The sequence below is a fragment of the Anser brachyrhynchus genome (genome assembly GCF_964034855.1).
Source record: "Anser brachyrhynchus genome assembly, chromosome: 5".
Lineage (NCBI taxonomy): Eukaryota > Metazoa > Chordata > Aves > Anseriformes > Anatidae > Anser > Anser brachyrhynchus.
This window is the reverse complement of record NC_137699.1, coordinates 14854092-14875554: the sequence shown is the minus strand read 5'-3', so window position 1 is coordinate 14875554 and position 21463 is coordinate 14854092. Positions and strand designations below refer to the sequence as shown.

Below are 21463 nucleotides of genomic sequence, written 5' to 3'. Positions count from 1 at the left end.
AGGGAAATGAGAATATTTTACAATGACAATCTAACCAAAGAGACACATTTCTCCCTAATTCCTAGGATGCTGGTGTTTGATTTATGTCCTAAAATAATAAGTGCTATAATAGTTACAGATCTGCTCTCAACTAATGTAATTGTGGATAGTCTCATTATTCAATTTATGTATTTTAATCCCTTTTTCAACACCTGACTTCCATAATATCTTGTAATTATACAGATTATTCAGGTTAGCTATGCACAAAATATAATGGTATTTCCCTCTTGATGCTATTTTCTCCATTCAGTTTAACATCCATTACTAACACTGCGCATTTACTTCTTCTGATACATTAGCTTTTAGAGGGGGATATTTTGGATAACTTTGTGGGGGAAAAAAAAAAAGGACATTTTATCAAGGTTTTCCATATAAGAGCATGGACACTTCCAAAATAGCTTACTATTTAAAAGTTACAAAGAACTCTGAATACCTATGGAAAGGATTTAAATAATGTATATTATATACTTGTGAAGAGATAAAATACGTAGTCCAGGGGACCAGAAGAAATGCAAGGGAAAGTTTTCAGAAAGCAACAGAAGATGTAAACGCACTTAAGTGATAGTGCCACTCTAATTCCTTTGTACATTTCCAGAATAAAATGCAATGAAATATATAATTTAATTTCTTTTAGATAATGGATTTCATAAACTTGAATTGAAAAATAAAAATGAAATGTCATGAAGAGAGGTTCAAATATCAACAGCTAACTTATCTTCTGTTTGCACTGGAGGTTAAAAGCCATGACCTATAACAGGCCTTCATGTAATCAAACAATAAACAATGTGTTCTAACATACCCAGAACTATGCAGTTGTCCTCATAGGTTTTAATTTGAAGACGTGTTTATTTCATTTTGGCAGGAAGTGTTAGCAATTTCTCATTTTCTTGAGACCTGTTTGGCCTAAATTCAGAGGATATTTTTTTGATAAACTTTCACCACAGAACTGCTTTATTTTTATTTTAGTTTCCAGCCCCTCTGTGGAGAATGCCACTGGACACTGAAATTAGAAAACTGAACAATGTCTGACTTTCTCCATATGACTGCAAGGGGAGAACACACTGATTTGCCTTTTTTGGGGGGGAGGGAGAGGGGGCTGTAAATGTCTGTTAAACAACACTCAACTAATGCTAACTAACAAATACTAAATAGTTGTTATACTAAATAGTATTTGTGGGTTTCTATTCACGTACATGTGGCTCATCACACTGCACTCTCAATTAATAAGAACAGAAATAATTTAAGATCCTATGATTACTTTGTTACAACAAACTTGTTCTCCTTTGTTTCTAATTTTCACAACAGTACTTATTTGAAAAGGTCAGAAATACCACTGAAAAGGAAGAGTAAGCTGAATTTGCAAGAATTAATTTCAGTGCCATGTTTGCCCACTTTGCATACTGAAAAAAAATAAATCAGCAGATTAAGTTATTCCATTAGAAATATTTTAAGAAACTCTTTCCACTTTGTTCAACTGAAGAAAGGAAGAGAAAATGCTAAGCTCATGCTGAAATGGAACAAGTTTGTCATTTCCATTCTTTTTCAAGATGAAGGATGGAAAGGGTCATTCATTTCACATTGTCATCTCTTGAAGTTCTCAAAAATAAAAACAAATGCGTCTGCAATCCAAGAAGCATAAGCGGTCATCCAAGAAACTGACAGTCTCTTTGGAGAATGAAAAATGACTGTCAGCATGAGAGACAGTGGGTGAAGAGAGAAATCCCTTGCTGTTCTTAGTTTGCCTGTCATTATTTACTTCTAAGGTCTGACTAGTTTGGGGAGATGTCAAGGGAGCAGCTGTCAGACTGAAGGCAACAGGACTGGGAAAACAATGTAAAATTCCTATTAGAATCATGATTGATCATAACCTGTACCATGCAATCAGAAAAGTATAACAAGTAAACAAAGCAAAAAAGAAGTAGTCATTCTCTCACAGTTAAAATCTTAGCGTGAGTATAAACAAATTGTCTAATTTAGAGTTGGCAAGAAATATTATGCTAAAATGAAGTCTCACTGGAAATAATGATTTGTTAAATCTCAGCTCTCTTCTTTGAAGAAATTTCATGTATGATAAACTTTTACGGAATCTAACAAACTTATTTAAATTCTTAATATTTTTGTAGTGGAGCCAGAGAAGAGAGAAGCTGAATATTTAGTTGAGATGCACATATCAAGTCTTTGTGTTTCCCTACAAACCTTCATCCACATATTTAATAAAAAAGTATCAGTATAATCTTTTTTTACTTTTTTTTTTTTTAAAGTTGAAAGTGAGGAATGATGAGGACAATAAATATCACAAAGCTATAAATGAAATCCACCACTGAGATGAGAATGTATTATCATAGAACCATAGAATATCCTGAATTCGAAGGGACCCATAAAGATCATCGACTCCAACTCCTGGCACCGCACAGGTCTACCCAAAAATTCAGACCATATGACTAAGTGCACAGTCCAAACTCCAACAGGCTTGGTGCCGTGGGGAGCCCGATCCAGTGTGCGACCATCCTTTCAGTGAAGAACCTCTTCGTGATATCCAGCCTGAACCTCCCCTGTCGCAGCTTGACACCATTCCCTCGGATCCTACCGCTGGTCATTAAAGAGAATAGATCAGCACCTGCCCCTCCACTCCCCCTCGTGAGGAAGCTGCAGACCACGATGAGGTCTCCCCTCAGCCTCCTCTTTTCCAGGATGAACAGACCTAGTGACCTCAGCTGCTCCTTGTACATCTTCTCCCCTAGGCCCTCCACCATCTTTGTAGCCCTTCTCTGGACACTCTAACAGTTTCACATATTTCAAATACTATGCTTTTCTATTTCATAGTCTTAAACTGGAAAAGTCTTTTACTCATAAATTGTAGCTCAACCGATCAACTAGTGACATGTCTCTTCCTTGAGAGTAGGGCTGAATTCAATGTATCAATTTATTTATCAATTTATTTGATTTCTGCAGTATGAAGTGGACCAAGTGCTCTCACATGAAGGGTTTTTTTCTAGGTTCAGGCCTCCATTATCTGGGATATTAAACTGAGGGTGTATTTCAAACAGTTACTTCAAGATGGTTATTTACCTACTTACAACCTAACATAGCAGAAATTTAGTATTTGCATATACAAAAAAAAACATGTAAGCTTTTTGGACGATAAAATCTTTGAAGCTGTGATATAACTGCTGAAAATTGTCTCAGTTTTCAGTACAATAAACTTGAATTGTTTAATATTTAATAACTTCTTTCCACCACTGACAATATTTGATAGCTTCTTTCCACCACTGAAGAAATTTAAGCATGGAATTATTCATTTTCAAACATCACAATTTCCTTTCCATTACATTAGTAAAACATGAACTTTTCAAAGATAAAATGAAAAAGACCTCTGAAAATACCTGTCAATATCTTACAGCTTTACATTAAAAGATAAATTAGAAACTAAAAAAAAAGATAAAATTATTTACTTGTTTCTGTGTGATACCCACCTCCTGACATTCTAATCACTACTGTTTTTCTGTGTTAACCCCCCTCTAGTAAGGAGAATGCTTCCCTTCTCTCAAAGCTACACAGCCAGAATGTCAGGCTATTTTTTCCCTTTAAAAATTCTCACTGTGGTGTAGGCTTTATTGATACACTGTGAAAGTTACTGAGCATGTGAAAAAATAATAGGCTGATTATTAACATAATTTTAAAAAATTGCTGTCACATATTTTAAATGTAGCTGGTTATTTCCGTAACCATTCTGAGCATTCAAGCTTTCATTGCAACAGGCCTGTAAACTTTTTTTTTTTTTTTTGGTCTCCTTCAGGCATTATGTCTGAAAGCATAAATAGAAATGTTGCATTCCTACCCTGAATCTTCAGCCAACTTCCCTCAACTATTAAAAACATGCAGTCTATAAGACATACTTAATTCATTTGTTTAATGGAAAGGAATATAGCAAATATGTACAGGTAGTACGTATAAATATTGAACAGTTTACCCTATCAATAGCAAAATGGTAGTGTTTTTATTATCTCTTGACAATAGTTCTTGGAGTAATTTTAAAGCTTTTCTTACAAATGATCTGCAACAGATTAATTCTTGCTTACAAGAACCAAACAAGGAAAAGAAGTATTTAATATTCAAGCAGTTAGTGCCTGAACACAACAGAGCAGCTACCAGGAACTCTTAACCATGTTACAGCCATTAAATATTCTTCTCTATCAGATTAGGATTGGTGTCTAATCAATGTGAAAATAAGTAAAAAACAGGCAAATGCATCAGGATAAGTTACTTGCACTTTATCAAAAAGCCACAAAATGACAAACGATCTAAGAAAATCCAGATGAATCTTCCCAGGGATTAAAATTGTCCAGAAAATGCCCTGAATGTGAGACTGTTATCAATGATGTTATACTGTAAACCAGACATAGCATATTAAAGAAAGACAAAGTAATAATAAATGAGAATTTATTTTAAATATTACTTATATTTCCTTGGGAAAACCTAGGACTTTACAGTTTTACGCATATGCAGTTTACCAGGTAGACAGAAATGTCTCCCTGTCTAATTCTTGAATTTGCTCTCAACAAAAAATGGACAATTCCAGAACTGATCTCCCTGTATTTTTTTCCTTTTTTTTTTTTCTTCTCATTTTGCGTATTTTTATAACAAATTTACTCTGAATTGTTAATGGAGGACAGCTTTTATTTCTCTAGTTTTCAGATAATGCTCACTGATTGTGATCTGTCTTTGAGTGAGCCTTTTACCAGTAAAACTCTCCTCAGCAGACAGAAATTGAATTTTACAGCTTTTTTCTCAACAACAGAAGACAAGTTTTGTGTCTCTCCTGTGAAAATCAGGCTCCTGTTCCATAGCTTCTGTCTGAAAAACAAAAGTTCCCTTTCTAACTGAAGAGCTCTGGAGCCCAGCAAACCTTACTGGGAAAGAAACACAACTGTTGGCTCTTACTTCTATTTTTTATTTGAAAAGTAACATTATCCCACTTGGTAAAAACAAAACAAAATAAAAAAAAAAAAACGGCAACGCACTTGTCATATATTGTTTTTTTAGAGATAGATGTTACATTCTACAAAACTTGTGGAATACTAATCTATTAGTTCTTTAAATGGCCCTACTGCTCCTGTAGCATTTCATGGATGAATCAGTGTGCTAGCTTATCAGTATATTGAGATATCAATTCATTCCCTTAAGTATATTTGACTGCATCTACCATCCTGTTTATCAGAACCCCCTCCTCACCTATGAGGGTTAAAACTCTCCTTGACTGTCAGCCTCTTATGGTTTCAAAATACCACTTCAGACACTAAATCGTTAACTTAGACTTCCTGCACATACTGCAGGAATTTTGTTTGTTTTGTCTGTTTTTTAATCTAGAAAAGAACCTCTGTGTCTCTCAGTACATGAAATTACCTTGATGCGGTGTATTCAAACAGGTATGAAGACTAAAACAAAAAGTTTTCAGCAATTCAAATGCTCAAATGTTGAGGAATATTACACAAACAACTAATGATGTATCTTTCTTCCTATGCTGTATATAAGCAAATGATTGGGGCACTTAATAAAGCTACGCTGCTATCAGAAGTAAAGACGTTGATGGGATGGTATTCTCTACAGACAGGCAAAGGTTCCCATCTACAGTCCCTCCTGGCCTTAAGCCATCACTTGACTCTATAACAGAATTGCTTACTGTGAGCTGAACAAGTCACATTTAACCTCAACAAACAGTCAATTTTACAGGGAAACGTACCCCACAGTCTTTCTGAACATGTGTTCAAAAAGAATGTGATTATTCAAACAAGTTTTATTTTAATTAATCTAGACGAAATCATCTTCTGTGCTTCAGCAGTAATCATAGGCATGTGAATGAATGTATAGAACCAAAGAGCAAAATATAAATCCTGTAACACCAATACAGCAAGATGCATCGTCTTTTTTGTTCAAATAATATCAAGCAAATTGTTAGTGTTTTACAAATAATTATCCATGAAGCATTATGCAAACCAAGAATATAGACAAAAGTTAAAGCATTAATATTCTGTAAAGCATGTGTGACTGATTCTGTATATCTTAAATATTTTTTCACAATTGTGTTTTTCCTAAAGAGAGTAAAATCTCACATTTCTAAGAATCAGTTACTCTGATCAAAGAGAACAAAGGATAACAAGGCCTTTCCAGAAGTGAAATTGCAACAAACACTATGAATGATAAGTAAAGGAGGTGAATAAAGTTTTCTTTCTGGCTACGTTGTGTAATACATCGCCATCAGCAGTACATCAAGCATAATTTCATCCTTCCGAGTGGTAAACCACGATGTAATGTCATTGGATAGATCTTTTCAGTCCATTTTATATGTTTATGAGACTTCCAGTTATATGTATTAGAAAGACTTTTGCACTTTGCTGGTCTTTCAGATGTGTTTGTGAAAATGAAATACAATAGAAAAAAGTCATGTTCAGAATACCATGAAAGAATTTCTATGAAATGGAGGAGGAGTTAATGACATAGAAATTGAGTCAATATGGTACCAAAACTATTTTGTATTGTTCCTTAAAGTGCTTTGGGACTTATGAGGACAATAACATCAAGAGAACAGAAAGCAAAATGTAAGGATTATAAAAATATCATTCTGGCTTAACTAGAATGAATGTTTCTATATCTATTCTCCTTTTTGCTGCTGATTCATAGCATGCATTGAGGAGTAACAAACAAGCATTTGCTGTAGCCTGTCAGAGAGGGCACACAGAGTGCAAGAGGTCTGGGCTTGCTGCTCGTATTTCTGATCCCTTTTCACCTCCTCTGGCTGAATGCTTCTGTGGCAGTTTGAAAAGTGACTCCAAATGGTACCAATATAGTAAATGGGAAATGAGCAATGCTTTCTATTTTTTTTTCACATTTTCTATTTTTATTTAGGGAACATCAATTAAGTAGAATGTGCCATTTTAACACCACTATTTTTACCAATCTTTTCACTAGGATATTGTCATTAAAAGACATGTACTGTAATTGGAGTATAAAACATGGGCATTTATCCAAGCTAACAGCTAGTGACAGAAAGAGAAAGAGCTCATAGTCTAAACTAAGTATTTTCCAATGGAGATACGGCGACTATGAAGGTTCTGTGAAATCCAGCCTTCTGATAAGTGACAAGCCTTTTGGTAAGCTTTTGTCCTCTAGGACTCTGAAACAGGACCGTTCACTTAGGAGGAATCACAAGATCCTCAAGATTTCTCCAAACACCATTTTTCAGAGGTTACTTAATTTTTTTTTTTTTTACTCTTTCTGTTTTTCCAAACCAAACCTCCCAAAATTCACAGAAGAATAGTAACTTGCATATATAGATACATATTTTAAGATCTTGAATACAATTAAAGGTAAGGAAAAAAAATCAAGGAGGGTCTAGAAATTTAAATTACTCTTGGCTAGCATCACATCTGCATTCAGATGTCCATTTCCCACAATTCAGATCAAGGACAGGGAACAGATTATTCTGCTTCTCTAGCAGCGTCATTATTCTGATCTTGTTATGCTCTATTTTACTGCTTTTACTTAATTCAGTCCCACATGCTCCTGACAGCTGCCTCCCATGATGTAAAAACATCTCTCCCTCAGAATTTGGTCACTCAAAGCTCACCGGCTGACTGAAAAGGGCTGCCACAGGCCAGTAGAGTACTACAGAGGTTTTCTGCACCAGGCTTGGCCAAGGAGGTTTCCAAGAATTACACATTTAGTGCCTCGAGACAGCCTGTGACAGCTCTCTAATTCTTTTGTCATTTTGATCGTGTTTGGAGAAAGGAAGTGATCTATTGTCAGGCTCACAGTGTGCAACACCAGGAATGTTTAAAGCTACACTGATGGCCTGATTCATTTCAGACATCTTTAGGGTGACAACATTGTATTCTTCATGTTTGATAGTATTCGCAGCTTGCTCTAGTCACAGGCCTAACCACGACTTCAGAGCTACAGCATATGAAGTGTGCTTTCAAGTTTCATTCAAGTGTGACTGTTTAAAACAGTTTGTAGCACTTGTTGTGCTGAACATCTCATGAAATTTCAAGTATTTCCCATTTTAATCCACATCTGTCTTTCTCTGTGTATTTACTGCATATTTATGGAGATAAATGCAAGATAACCTCCAGAAATCTATGCTTCGTTTATCAATCATCTACCTTATTCATTAGCCAACTGTTTGTGATTTACTATGCATTTTTAACTATACCATCTAGTAATGAATTTACTTCACTGGAATTTATTTTAATTTTCCAAATGAACTTTTAAGCAGCTGCTATTTCTCCTAATATGCATTTTGTGAAAAATAGACAAGAGGAAATAGCTCTTATTTTCTTCTCACACTATTCTCATTACAGTGGAAGTCAATGTAAGGAAAGCATGTGGCTTCTTCAGGGAGAAGTATGTGGTCACGCCAATACCATGCCTTAAAGTATTGTTTTTTCATGTTACAAGACATGCTGCCATAAAAAATTAAGAACAAACGCATGCATAGAGGTGGATGCAGACCACCAATACTGAGCATAAATGGAGAGACAGAAACATTTTTGATTCCAAGCAGTATCCAGAGGGACACAGAAGCACAAAACAGAATCGAGAAGAGAACAGGAGCTTGTGCATGAGAGAGAAAGGGGGAGAGAGCGAGAGAATATTGGTAAATAAATGTCAGAACTCTGAACAGATTTCGAATTCAGTTTAGTGAAGAAAGAAATAAGCTGAGTTTTATTTTAGCCAAACAGCATTATCCATGCTTAATTACTTGTTCCTTACATTTTAAGTATTTCCATTTATAGAACTGATGGTTATCTAACAGAACTGACAATGAATACTGGAACTGAGGGGATATATCTCTATTAAATCTATACTTAGATTATATAGAGAGTTATATAGCTAAATCAGCCAACAAATCAGTCAAAGATCTTCTCTTTGAGGGAAGCAAATCTGCTAAAAAACTGTACACAATAAACAGCTTATCATATGAAGTTCATACCTTTATCATGGTGTTAATGAGTAAAATATCAGGAATAAGTTGCTACGGTCATGCAAATGCAGAAATTAGGCTGAAAATTATTCTCAGGTACAATGCAGGTTTTAGAGAAGGGAACCATGGCTGAAACTTTTGGTGTCCATCCCTCACAACATAGATATAACTTTGTGATATCAACTTTGCCCCTTTGCTTGAATAACTACTACAGGATATACGTCATAAGAATATGAGAATCACAAGAGTATCTGATTTTTTATTTTTATTGTTTTTAAAGGAAGCAGTTTGGGACATTTACCAAGCAGCAGAATTGTAGCAGACTGAAGCTTCATCAGACACAGGTAATGGCAGGATGCCGATAAAAACAACTGCAGCCACAACAAAGCACCAAGGCAACAGCTGGTTTGACATCAGCACCTTAAAACTAGGGAATTTCAAGGACCACTTCTTGGTACTGGTGAAAAGTGTGACTTCTCTTATGTGTCTTTGTTATATAGCATTAAAAGCACTGTAATACTACCAAATATTTCCTTTAAAAACAAGATCATTTTATCACACACATTTTATCCTGACATATACTTCACTTTTATCATGACGTATGCTTCATCTCAAAACAAGCTGCGGCTGTTCAGGGTGGCACATGGAAAAGCCACTGCTACCTGTGTGGGGCTGAGCTGCAGGCCATGCAGCAGCAGTAGCCTCCATCCGAGCTGTGGCCACAGCAAATTTGAATACAAGGGAGCAGCAGCAAGTTCTAACACAATGGTCTGAGTCTATAAACAAGCAGGAAATTTCTGTTTAACAGAAATGAGCCCATAATAAATATATACAAAAGCATAAGATTTTCTTAATCTTCAGTCACTCATGATAGCTTTTAATTCTTTGGTCGAAGAGATGACAGGACCATATACCAAAAACAGTCCACAGCTAAATATTCCTTCTAGCTTCTCTGCAAAACCAAGGACCCTCAGACTGGTGAAAATTAAAGTACAAAGCTATCGCTCTGGTATTTTAAAGGGACGACATGAAGAGTAAGTCAATTGTATGTTTTGATATTTCATCTTCAGGAGGAGGATAAAAACTTTTGTGTATATATAAATGCTTTAAGGATATTGTGAAAAAAGCCTGACATTTGCCAACATTTTGGGTATAACTTAGGACGCTTCAGCTAATTAATCAATATCAATCATGCCGTACCTTCCAGAAACATTTTAAATTTACAATAGGTGATGCACAGGATATATTCTTATTTTTGCTTTAAAGTGACCTTCAAATTGGTGACAAAACATATTTCATGGTAACTTCACTGTCAGACATCTGCAGTCTGAAAACTGAGAGAATACAAATGAGTCAACAGAACTTTCAGTTTGTGAATAGGCTGTATTTAATATATGACACATGGTATACGTAATACACAGTGTACTTACAAGGTTGCTGAGGATAACAGGATCTAAGGAATGCAAATAATTTTTAATTAATATCATTAAAATTAATGTAATTTAAAAATGTAGATAAATATTGCTGCATCTTCCACTGTGTTTAGTATGCATGTAGGATTACAACAAACAAACCAAATTAAATGTGGTCTTGATGCAATTTAATCAAATACCTTTTTTAATATCTCTTGCTGCTCTGGGCATGTGGAAGGAATTAGATATCTAATAATATTATCTGTATTTTGTATGAAACAATATGAGAGCTTGAAACATGTCACATTTTTCTTATAAAACAAATAAATCAATAGACAGATACAGATCCTTTGGTAATCTGGTAAGTATGTTTTTTTGTTTAGCTGTTTTTTATTTTTTCTTTGGACAGGAAACTACAAGTGCACCACTAATTTAAACACCATTTTTCTTCCATCATCTGAATGCTCTTCCCATACCCATACACATAACTAGATTAGATTACAGTGAAAGCACAAGAGCAACAGAGTCATACTGCCATTACTTTTGCTATATCACTATATCAGGTTTAGAAGTATTCGCTTTAAATGATGGATGGGGAAAAACAACTTGAAAAATTTACATCTTACCTTAAGAGGCTGCTGAAAATATATTTTACATGACCTGCATAAAGCTTTAAGAAAATGCAGTACGTTTTCTTTCTAAAAGAACAGTATCAGTAGAATGCCTCCAAAAGCTTCAAATTTTACTACTGACAATTGCATGCTGCCAGACCAGAACTTGCTTGCAAACTCAGAGGGTAAGAATTAGTGAGCCAAATACAAAGTATCAAGAAGACCTTTGGTGTCACACTTCAAGAAAGAGGAAGATTTTGAAAAGAAAAAACCCAAAACATCAAAACTTGACTGAAGCAACACAAAGATGATGTCAAATGGCATTACGGGTGCCTACACGACAGCACACATTCAACAAGGCAAAAAGACTGGTTCTGTTTTAAACTAGCTCTGCATAACTAGAAGAGTCACTCTCTGGGAATATATAGCATGCCATAATAAAAAGCCATGATTTTTTTTGTCACAGTTTATACCTTGAAGCACAAAAGAAAATGCATCTTTCAACATTCATTCAGCTACTGTACACAGGATGCCACAATAATTTATGCCATGGGCAAAACTCGAAAAATTAAGTGTACTCGTATATCACAAAGTGGAGGGGATTTCTTATACTGACAAGTGCTATCAATCTGTCAAGCAAAATTTGCTTTCCATAAAGGATGGTATTTCCTGTTTAACTTTTAAATAGCTAAAGAAAGACACTGAAGTCTGAGATTGTACTGTAGACTTTCCTTATAATGTGTGGGGGAAAAAAAAAAAACAAAACAAAAAAAACAGAAAAAAAAGTACCTCTGTAGTACAATTCATCATATCTACCTTAAAAAGCTCACATAAGAAACACCTTCTAGAGAAGTCAGCTTATGTCCTCTTGTACACATCCTGCCTAGTTAGATCTTAGATAGCTAGAGATACCTAAATTAACTAAGACGAATGTAACCCTAAATGCCTTAGAAACTATTAGTCCTGCTAATTCTTTTACATCATCATAATTACCCACAACGGGGTTTCAAGGGTCTAACTGGTAAACCCTCATGCAATGAATCAAGGAAGAGATGTAGGTCTCATCTCAGTTATTTGCAGTTGATTACATAAAACTCATGTTCCTTCAGTGAGTCCTGACCATGCTTAGATGAAAACGACTGTTATGACTGGGAAAGAAAACAAAGCTGTTCATTTAGCACCCTAATTGGGCCAACTGGAGAGAAGCTTTTGTAGTTTCGTGGGAAGAAAAAGCAATTAAACATATTTTATGTTGCACTACAACTGCAGAAAGCAGCTGAAGTTTTTCATCTTTGCACGTAAGGAAATTTATGTTCAAAGTCACAAAATATATGAACAAACTTTTTTTTTCAGAAAAGACTACAGAGTCAGTGGACAGCTAAGAACTTACAGGTCCTTCTGTGGGCACCTCTGCTGAGGAGTCTAAGAAGAGTGTGGTTAAAGTACTGTGAGACAAAAGCAAGCCATTAATAGAGCCAACCAGGTAGGAAACCTCTTCTTCAGACAACTTTCTTAAAGAATGTTCTTGAATATTCTTCTTGAAAAATAGATGTTTTCTCTCTCATATACTTCACAGAAATCTTTACCACATAGATGATTACAATCTGTGTAATTTTTCAGGATGAAAATCAAGGATGTTGCCTTGATTACTTTGGATGGTGAAAAGAAAAACCAAGGTCTCTCTTCAAATCCATAATATGATGCTATTCCTTTTGACACTTTTTATGAGCTTCTTGGAATCCACTGACAGCAACATATTTGGCCAGTCTTCTGTGAACATTTTAATTTCAGAGTGACATTTTAGTGTTTGTATGTTTTGCTGCTGAATTTATTAGAATTTAGAGTTATACAGATACAGCTGATAAAAGCATTAATCAAAGCGGGCTCCACAGAGCCTGCAAACAATAGATGAAGTGTCTACACAAAATATGATAGATAATGGTATTAAAATTAGAAAAAAATATCTCCAAAATAACAGAGAAAAGGACATAAAGCAGACACTTAGTGAACATAAAGTGACTTAATGGTTTGTGATAGGGATAGAATGTATGTGTCTAAATAAGGATAGAAGTATAGTCTAATAATTTTTGATCACTGTATAAAAAGACCTGTCAGAATCCATGTATTCTTTGTATGGGTCTTGGGTAGCCTGCATAACATTGTTCTAACACTTTACCGACACACATGGTACATTAGCATCTTGTGTGTGAGATCATGAGTGTGATAGGGCCATACCTTGTATGTATACCCACTAAACGGGGCGGAGCCATTGTCTCTGAACACAGCTTGTGGTACATTTTGAAACAAGAATGGTGCTGAAGTTTCTAGACTACAGAGCAATGGACCTCTGGCTATGATTCAAAAAAAACTGACTCACAAAACCAATGGGTTTGCTTTCCCTGACAAGGGTTGAAATTAAAAAGGGATATTAAAAATTGTCACAGCCAGACTAGAAGCAGAAGAAATAAAAGGAAAAAAAAAAATGCATTAATTTCTCAAAATCACTGCCAACAAAGTTAAGCTCTCTTGTTCTATTTGTAAAACAGGTCAGGGAAACCAAAAAGACATTCACAAAAGCTGACCAAAAGCCCCCATGTGTAATATGACCAGTGTCTATTACAAAAAGTGGCTACTAGAAAGAAGCTTTATAAAGATATTTAGTTGAGACTTTATTCATATTAACCGACACAGAAGTTGTCTCATGTAGAATGTGTTTACCTGGGCACACACTACAAATTCCTCAACTTCAGACCACAGCTGAAACTGATGAAACATCAATGATTTAAAATAACTTAAGATTCCACCTCTTTTGCTCCAAAGGAAAAAGTTTAACTTAGTACTTTAGCCCTGCATATTAATAATCAGTAGCTCCCTTATAATTTAAAATGCTTATTATGACTTCAAAATAATGTTCTTACTGTCCAACCCACAGTTCCCTCACAAGTCTGCTTAAGTAGGAAGAAAAATTCATTCCTAATAATAAATTTAGACCAAAAATGAAAATACAACATTGTGCACACTTGCAAGTATGCATCTATACAGTAGTTGCAAGGGAACATATAATTATTCTCATAAAATGCGTGCCTGAAATTGAATTTTTATTTCAAATTAGTTTGTAAAGAGTATGATTTGTCTAATATGTTATTAGGACCTCTTCAGATGAAAGGAGAAAAATGGATTAATAACAAAGAGCATACTGATTTAAATCTAATTTCTGTTATCACAGCTAAATGATATTTTTGCATGCAAGCTGAAGCTGTGTATTTTGTGATACAGTCCCATAACATATTGTCATTCATTTCTGTGTTCTTTAAGAGCCATTTTCTGTTGAACTGAAAATAACGGTGTCTCATGTAACTATGCAATATAAATGCTTTCAGTTAACAGTCAATTCTCAAACTAGAGAAAGAAATAATTATTCCTGAACAGTGTTTTCAGCTGAAGAATACTACCCACATAAAACACCTTTAAAAATAATATACACCTGACTATCAGCACTACTCAGATGATTAATCTTTCCCTCAAAGCACATATCGATCCCTAGCAAGGAATTTCAATTACATGAAACAATTTCATGTACATTTCATGAATATTTTGTAAAAACAATCTGAGTTCTTTGCATTCGGAAGTAGTTTAGAAAATGAAAGACATTAAAGACAGTAAGCAGCCAAAAGAGGAGGGCTGTTGCGATAAAAAACCGAGGACAAATATTTTAGTTTCATTTTAGTTTCACCCAATTCATATTTTCTGATGAGAAAAGAATATATATATATATATATATATTGAATTTAGATCAGTTCTCCTCATCAGCAGCATCACTCTGTTGCTACCAGAATACCTTCAACTGCTGAATGCACTGAAAATCATGTGCCACTGCACATGTGTTTAGTTACCTTGTTAGGTGCTATCCTGAGGCACTTAGAACTATATGAATACTGGGTGAAGTGCATCTTCTGCTGTCATTTTACACAGACAGACTAGGAGCAAGTACCTTCCAGAAAGCAGCGAAAGGAATTAAAAGTACCATAAAATTACAAGGACTATAATAGCAGGAAACATAAATGATGGGAAATCATGTAAGGAAAGGTGAAGCTTCTTGCTGAGCTTCAGCCAATAGCTACACAGTCAAATTAGGCCAAGTGGGATCTAACTTTTTGCCTGGACAATAAAATAGTACTAATCCATTTAACTTTTATTTCAAATTGATCTATCTCAAAAGCTAATGAGCACATCAAGTAAAAGAATTCACCTTCACAATGTATTGATGAAATATTTATTTTCTTTCCCTAACAATGAAATTATCGATTTTAAATCATGTAATTAGGATACTAAAAGTATTTATGAACAACAAAAACTTGTATAGATGCTTATAACAGATGCCCAGTGACTTTAGTTTTCCCCCAATGTAATCCTGCAAGAAGTTATAAATATCATTGTCAACTTTCTAGCTAAAATGAGAATTTTGACACCACTTCCCCAAGACTTCCAATTTCTTTGACCAGAGGACCACTTTTATATCATCTTATTACCAGTCTTACCAGAAAATACAGACATACTGCAGTTCTAATTGCAGAGCTTTTAGATCCTGATTTGGGATCCCCAATCCTACAGTTGAACAATCAGATCAAAACCATTTTTTTCCTTCAACTGATAAATTATTTGCAAAATACCATCTTTTATTAAGTAATTTATTATTCAGAGTTGTTAGAGAAGTTTACACAAATGAAGGCAAGCTGCCTGGCTGTATGGTAAAAGCCAAAAGGTGAGGTTTGCTCGTCAATATATATGACACTATCTCAACTGATATCATTTCTACTCTTGCCGCAACTTCTAGGAAAGCTGCAGTTCAGGAATCATATGCTGAAAATACTGAATAATACAATGCTTAAAATCCTGCTTTTGCATGACTGCACAGCTATTTGAATGACAGATATACAGACCTCAAATACTGGAGACAATAAAACCATCCCCACAAATGTTTGTGGTCAGAGGAGACTGAAACAAAACCATCAACTGAGTTGAATCAATTAGCCTTTCTAAAGTCAAATGAGACAGAGATTGAAGTGACATCCATCTCAGGAACTAAAGGATTATTTACTGGACCTTAATCAGGCAAGACACACAATGAAATTAAACAAGCAGATTAAAATTAAAAATTGTCATCCCCTTAGCAATATCAGAAACATTAGTGTTACCGGACAAAACAATGCTATGTGCACATCGTGGTGAGAAGGAATAAATAGCCTTTTTCTCTTTCCCTTGTGTACTAGTGCATTAAGTCTGAGAAGGTCATTAATATTACTACGCATCCTCGCATCCTCTGAATACTGAGGAATTTAATCAGAATTTACGTTTCTGTCTGCCATTGCATAGTCTTGTTTTTCAAGTTCCTATAAAAGGACGTAGTACTGCTATTTTGGGGGAAGGTAACAAAGACAGAAGTTTATCTAGTGTCACGTCATTCTGCTGACAAGGTAGGCCATGCATTATCAGTTTGTTTTTTTTTTGTTTTGTTTTGTTTTTACGAGCTTTACTTATCAATTACTATTAATCCTGATTTGTGTTGCCATGGATTTTCCTGAGCAAAGGTTATGAATGCATAGCACAGCCTGATGGAGACTGATGTGCAGAATAAAACAAAGGGACAAAAATACCTTCAGAAAAGTATGACCTCAGACACAATCTGTCATATTACCTTATTTGCTGCTACGATAAAAATAAATTAAGAATCTCCAACCAACAGTTTCTTTGTTACAACTGAATCATAATCACTAGAGAAACTGAACTTTTAACAGCATTACAGTAAATGTATTATACTTACATGTTGTTCACAGCATTCAATGGAGCATCGGCCTGCCTGCTTTCCAGTTCAATAAATAATCATGATTTCTTGCAATAAAGAAATTCATTTCTGGAAAGACAAAACAGGAGGTTAAATGTTTTTTAATCAGTTTTTCAGTAGTCACGCACTGTAAAGTAACATATGAAAATAAGATCTCAGCTGGGAAATTACAAGCACATATTACAATTTCATTTAAAAAACTTCATAAGCCTTTATTTGTGAATGCAAATGCATTATTAATATTTTATGAGAGTCAAGAATACATTTCATATATAGGTGAAAAGTTAGTTGAGCTGCAGGAAATTTATTTTTTCTGTTTTGTTTTTGTTGTTGTTGTTCTGCCAACAACAAAGTTTATGCTTTTCAGGAAGTATGCATTCCCAGTTTCAACTAACAAGACCTTTCACAAGCACTCTAAAAGAAAGTAGAATATTGGAATCTTGGATTAAACAAACAAACATTTTTCTTAATAAAAATAAAAATCCCTTAATTATTAATGGCAGAAGTATTTGAAAGAAATCCGGTAGATGATATTCCAGAATACCACCCATTATCCCTTTTCAACATTCATTAATGAGAATACATGAAGAAAAGAAAAAGGCTGAATAATAGACTCTAACAGTGAAATCAGTTTAACTGCAGAGTAGGCTCCAAGAAAAAGAAGAATCCCTATAGGTAGCTATATGTGGGGTACAGACCCAACACACTATACTACAGATTATGAGATCCAGTGCATTCCTTCTGCTTTGACAGAAGATTGAGTGAGCTCTACCATTTTCTCTAGGAGGAAATAAGACTGATTTAAAACATTTTTGCTTCCTGCACTTGAAAACAAATATCCTCTAGTCCGGATAGCCAATTAGTTTCCTTTCTTGTTTTCAAAATATGGTAAGATTTCTATTCAGTGTTGTAGGATATTCCTGGCTGTCAACAGAGAACTTCTTTTTTTTATTATTATTATTAATTATTATTATTATTAAAGAGACTTTATTTCTGCAGATTCCTGAATAATTCATTTAAACCTTGTGATGATATTCTTGTGTGTGTAGTTTGTTTTAAATTACTCTTTGTGACCCCCAGTGAACCCATCCTCAGCCATTCTACAAATGAGGATACTAAATGCTGAGAAAATTTGACTTAGAAGTTTTTATTAATTTTAAACCTGCCAGGTCTGAAAGAAAACACTAGTGTAGTAACAGAACACTATTGAGGCTGATCTGTAGTGAGAGATTCTGGTAGATTGTATAGTAAGTCTGCTTCATACCTAAAACCTCATCAACTATTTACAAGGAAACAAGCGATGGCACGCAGGTGCTCGTGCAATGAATGCAGGTGGCAAGATCCAGCTCTCCAGTTTTGTCAGCCCTTCATGGAACAGTGATTCTGACATATGGTATTTATCTAGCCATAAAGAAAGGCAGACTGACTTTAAGCACACATGGCCAAATTCAGCTTGGCTTACAACATTAAATACACCAATGCAGAAATGCAACAGTATAACTTAAGGGATTGGAAACACACTAAAATAATTACCTTGTTCTGGTAATTTTCAGGTTTTAGGCACACGTCAGTAATCAGAATTTTTAATAAATCTCACCTTTCAAGAATTCTGGAGTTAAGTATATGACAACAAATGTCATGAGCTTAAAAAGGTATAAAACAAAGAGTTGCCTTTTACAGGCTGGTAACAGGCTATGCACATTATTTTCCTCTGATAGTTCAGTCCTGCCAGCTACCTAGAGAACCATTTGCTCCTCTCAGAAGGTGTTCAGTGACTCTTATTACTTAACCAATTAAAAAGGGCTAATTTGTGCTCTATTCCAACAGTGTGCTGAGGACAAGAAATCAGCATGATGACAAAGCTCAAATTTGGAAGCAATGGCACATACCTGCGAAGCACATTATAAAGCTAATGTATTGTAGTGGAACTCTTTAATACACCTCCTATGTGAAAAGAAAGTTACTAAGGCTGACCAGTCTGTGCTGGCAAAAAGGAATAGAAATGCTTGCCTAAAAGCTGCAGCCTTGCCGGAAGTCTATTTAAAAAAAATAAAAAAATAAAAGAAGGAAAAAGTAGAAATACCTCCTATCTCTCTCTGATGTTTCTAGTAATCACATATTAAAACTCATCCTCTGGAAGCAACTGGTAATATTGCAGAATCTCTTGCCTACTGAAAGGAGACCCAAATCCCTTGAATCAACACTCTCCTTCCAGAATTTGCCAAAGCAAATTGCCTCTTCTTCCATTCCTTACTTCCATAGAAATATACATTTGTTTAAATAGGTAGTGAGACGGCAGGTAAAACCTAGTGCATGAAGCAATAATAATAATAATAATAATAAAAGTAGAAAATACTGTAGTAGAAATACTGTTTAATTTTTCTGTTTGGAATAGTTTGGAATATTCTCATTAACAGCTTGCCTGATTTGATAATTTCTAGCTGTTGTTCAAAAGTCATATATGGGTTCACAAGGAAGAGAAACATTAGGCAAAACACTGTAAAATCATCTCTAAATTTCTGAACTAGATAACTGTAGCCTTACCCTCAAAATTTGTCACCTGTAAAAAAAACACTTCCAAAGATTGATTCATATGTATCTCACCTCTCCTGACTGTCACGGACATCACTCCACAGATTCAAGAAAAAAAATTATCATCATCTAAGAAGGTAGTGGGTTGATGCAGCCTCTCAACCTTGGGTGATATGCTTCAGTTTTGTTTCATTGACATGTACGTGGCCACACAGTACTAGGACTGCCACCTTAGAGTAAAGGCATGGTTAGGGCCTGCAGATAACCACACAAATATCTAGCTGCTACAATCATCTACGAACTGTTAATATATAGTATATGTAAGCAAAGATCACTAGAAAAAAATATATATATATATTACAAGCTGTAGAGACTAAAAAAAAAAAAAACTGAAATTGAAACCAGAAAAATGTAAAATTTTGGGAAAAAAATGTTTATTGACATTTAAGAAGCAATCAGTACGAAGCATCATAGATTATAGGCCTGGGAAGTGGAAGAAAGTAACGGTTGTAGAAAAGAAATCTGCAGTAGAACATAGTCCTCCGAAGTACTCTGCCTCAAAGCTCACTGACCAGAACCATCACTACTAAACAAAAGGAGCTGGAGCCTATGTTGTTATTAAGTACAAGTATTTTTTCTGACAACTAAGTTTTAATTAACATTTCTGCAAGTTTGGGGCTACAAATTAACAGTGGCATTCATAATTACAATAGTAGCAGACATTTAATCATAATGACGCATTATTGTTGTCATTATTTTTGTGCTGTTATTGTACTATTATATTTTACACAAACATTAGTCAAAGCTGTTATAGTGATGTCTACACCACTGAAGGACTTTAGCTCGAAAAATTGTAGCTGAATGATAATGATTATATTTAGCAAAATATGTAAGATTTATCCATTATCCATACCCCCAGAGCAATGCCACTTACTTTTCTTTATTGATATCCTAGAAATACAGGATTTCAGGAGAACTCAGCTCATTATCTGCACATTCACTGATTTTCTAAAACAGACTCAAGGATCTTTAGATAGACTTCTGCTCCTTTGCCCCGGTTACTCTTAGAAACTATCAGCAGAAAGCATCCATGACATTCTTATGCCATTCTTCTCCTATTCTTAAAATTGTTTTCCTAATGCCTTTAAAAGCAGCACACAAAACCAATAGCTTCTTGTCTCACCTGCAGTGAGCATGAAAAGCATGAAAACTCCTGATCACAGCCCTCAGAGCAACAACCCACTCCAACTTGGGAATTTTACCTTCATTTTTGCTCCTGCTACCAGACCTTCCATTACTTCTCAAAACTTTTCCAGTACACAGTCATAAACAAAGTGCTCCATTCACTGTTAATTCAAGTGGAAACATTACTGCCAATGCCATACACATAGTTTCTGTTACATTTGTTTGTGGTTTTGTTTGTTTTCTTCATACTTAACCTCTTCAGCAGCACTATAACACAGCAAACACAGTTACTTTAGAGCCCGCTATGACCCACAGCCTACAATGCTGACCTTTTCCAGCCCCAGACCCTGAAAGTTCAATCTTCCAACACTGACAATTCCCAGTTCCTTAACTCCTCTGAGGCAAAACATAACAATATATGATAAATATAGAACTTATGTACAACTGTGTTAACCCATTTTCCACTGCTCTTGCTTGTATTTATTTTCTTTGCTCTTAAGTGTTGAAAATCATCTTGTAATTCACTCTTTTTTTTTAAGATTGACAGAAATAAGGTTATTCAATAACTTCAGTTTTCTCTATGACTTGTTATTTGATCATTTACCCCAGTAACATCTTAAAATATCTTTCATATCTCCTTGCAATATTTTTCTAAACCAATCATGTACAGCGCCTTATAACACTTTTGTTATAATTAATTCTCATTTTGCCACAGCCTTTCCAATTTTATCGTGACATAGACATTGCTTCCATACACAGCTACAGCTTCTATATGCTATATTCTTCTATATTCTATATTCTAATAAAGTTACTTTTTGATGTTCAGATTATTAAGAACTGAGGCTACCGTGTTGCTTTTCTA

General features: G+C 34.9%; 1 protein-coding gene across 11 annotated transcripts in view; it reads right to left on the bottom strand.

Moving 5' to 3' along the window:
• Positions 1-21463, bottom strand: part of LRRC4C (leucine rich repeat containing 4C) — a 515374-nt gene that overhangs the window by 280643 nt on the left and 213268 nt on the right. For all 11 annotated transcript variants that reach the window (XM_080594596.1, XM_080594586.1, XM_080594588.1 and 8 more), the window contains one exon: positions 16864-16953. The gene's annotated coding sequence lies outside the window, so the exon portion shown is untranslated. Of the gene's footprint in view, positions 1-16863; positions 16954-21463 lie in introns of those variants that run through there.